At 44.5% G+C, this 2,838-nt stretch overlaps 1 protein-coding gene across 1 annotated transcript in view; it reads right to left on the reverse strand.

The window, feature by feature from the left end:
* DROSHA (drosha ribonuclease III) overlaps positions 1 to 2,838 on the reverse strand; it is a 151,023-nt gene that overhangs the window by 51,520 nt on the left and 96,665 nt on the right. The gene's annotated exons all lie outside the window — the stretch shown is intronic.

A 2,838-nucleotide genomic window follows, 5' to 3' on the forward strand; every position in this document is an offset into this window, starting at 1 on the left:
CCACAAGGTTAGCCACATGGGATCCAACACCTTAACCTCCATGCCATCTACTGGCTACATACTTAGAGAGGTTTTTTTTGTTTTGTTTTTTTTTTTTTTTTTGGAGAGGTTTTCGCTATAGGGCGCGTGTGCTCGCCAGACAGACAGAGAGAGACATAGAGACAGAAAGCGAGAAATCACCCCCCAGAGGAGATGGTCATGCTGCAATCCCTTCTTCTCCACTCTCCTCTCAGGATCTTGGGCACACATGCACACACGCCCGGTGTGAGTTTTAAGCCACCAGGTCCGGGATGCGAACCACAGTCGACTACGTGGGAATTCAGCGACATAGCCATTACGCTAACTGCTGGTTCCCAGTAATCAGTTTTGATGTAAGGCTCTCCAGATTGAGTAATGCTTCCTTAGTCGAACTCTAAACTCAATCTAGCATCTGAAGTTTTCAAAATAGCCCTTACCTATCTTCCCTATCTATTTCCCTAACCTCCTTCGCGTCAGGCTACTGCTCCAAAATCTCTACCACTGAGGTCTCCAATCTCTTCCCTATACAAAATCTACTCATCCCTCACAGCCCACACAAGCATTAACGTCTCTCTGATGTCCTGCCTGATGCCCCTCATCAAAATACATCCTTCCCTTTTGCGGATCACTTTATTTGTATGCTAATTATATGATAAAATCACGTCTATCAGGCTGTTAATGTTTCATGTCTGAGTATAAGGCTGAAAAGGCCAGGAAGGCAGCCTATGGAAAATCCCCTCCTGACTCTCAGCAAGCCCAATATCACCACGTTCCATCAGTGCTAAAGGGTTTCTCTCACTGTCTCTTTGGCAGAGCAGAGACATGATCAGATTTACGTTATCCAAAGGTCACTCTGGCTGCTGTGCAGAGAACAAGAGCAGGAAACACAGATACTGAAAGATATCGCAGCCGCACCATGGAGGCATGGTGGAGGTTTCGGCTACAGAGATCATGGTGGAGGTTTAGGTTACAGAGGTCATGGTGAAAGAGGGAAGAAATGGTCAGATCTGGAATACATTTTGGAGTTACAGCTGAAAAGAACTGTTGACAGTTCGGATTTTGACTAAGTGAAAGGAAAGAATCAAAGTCAATGTCTAGATTTTAGCTGGTAGAAAAGTGGTGCCATTCACTATAAATGGGAAGAATCAAGAAGGGGAAGGTTAGGGGAAAGAAGCAGGGGTTACATTTTAGACATGTTTTGAAATGCCCATAAGACACCCGAATAGAGAGTTCACTGGTAGGTATATTAGCCTATTGCTCTTGAGCAAGGACTAAGTTGGCAGCAGACCTTTAGGAGTGATCGATGGGATGTCAGATGATGAACTGAATGGCATGACTTGGGGAGAGAATGAAGCTGGAGAGATGCGATCCCAGGACTGAGTAAAGGTTAGTAAGCCAAGCAGAAGGGGAGCCAGCCAAGGACAAGGACCAGCCAGGCAGACAGGAGGGAAAGGGGGCCAGTGTGTTGTCCTGTAGCCACACAGAATGCGTTCCATGAACGAAGTGGTTGGCCATGCTTGATGTTGCTCAGATTCATGCTGGATGAGGACTGATCACAGAATCAGTCACATGGAAGTCACCAAGGCCCTGGTAGAAACCTATGAAGTGGGGAAAACAAATGTGATTCTGACAGCGTAGGCTGAGGAAATGACAAGTTGTAGGAAGTGCTATTGGAAGAGAACCTGAGTACTTGTTCTTTTTACAGCTGGCCGCTGAAAGAGAAAATACGGGGTTGGGAGAGTCACCAGACGAGAAAAACAGAAGGGATGGTGCCAGCACTGAAGAGAAAGGAAGAACACTGAGCCCTTAGGATCTAAGTAGAAAAGGTGGAGGACAGGCCCAGCCCACCTGACTCCAGGGGTTTCCTTAAATCTCCAACATGGACCCCCATCTTCTCAAAAAATTGAACAGGAGAACATCAATCAAGGCTGAAGTACCAAGTCTGGCCTTTGAGCCAGTGGTCCCACTGTCCTCACACATTGCACCTAGTTTGAACAGCAATTTCAACTCCAAGTTGACCAGTTGCTGCACTGTACCATCCACACACCACCCCCTCACTCCCTGCCCTATTACCTGTCCCATAGCCTGCTCGTTCTTAGCGGGAAAGCCCACCATAAACACTGGAGCTAGCAGGGCGGCTAACTCTGACTACCCCCACCCCCATTCCTATAAGACTTAAATGTTTATGACTCAATTTACAACGAAATTTGATACCATCTTTAACTGTTCTGTTTCATGTGTGCCAGCTTAGTTTCTACATTTAAAATCTCCTAACAGTTTTGGTATATACTAGAAAATTTTAAATATTAGTAAATAAAATGATATTTAGCTACCAAATCATCTTCTTGTGAGTATATTTTATATCATTTCACTCATCTCATAAGTTTATTCTAATTTCTCCACATTTGGGAATTTTGATAGGAAAAAAAGGAAATAAAAAACTGGAGGGGCCAGCAGGTGGCATAGGGGCCTCCCACATGGCTGACTGTGGTTCAAGTCCCAGATCTGGCAGCCTAAAACACACCAGGCACATGTGCATGCGTGCCCAAAATCCCAAGAGGAGACTGGAGAAGAAGTGACTACAGCACAGCCATCTCCCCAGGGGGGAGATTTCTTATTGTCCATCTCATTGTCTCTGTCTCTCCAATGAGTACACACTCCCTATTGCACAAACCTTAAGAAACAAATAAATAAAAATAAATTAAAAAACTGGAAAGATGTGAACAACAGAAAAGTGATTCTGAGCCCTCATTTCAACTTATGGCTTTTATTTATATAAATAAAGCATTCCAGAATGTAATTAATAGCTAATAATGAGAA

This window comes from Tupaia chinensis, unplaced genomic scaffold (genome assembly GCF_000334495.1).
Source record: "Tupaia chinensis unplaced genomic scaffold, TupChi_1.0 Scaffold000237_1, whole genome shotgun sequence".
Lineage (NCBI taxonomy): Eukaryota > Metazoa > Chordata > Mammalia > Scandentia > Tupaiidae > Tupaia > Tupaia belangeri.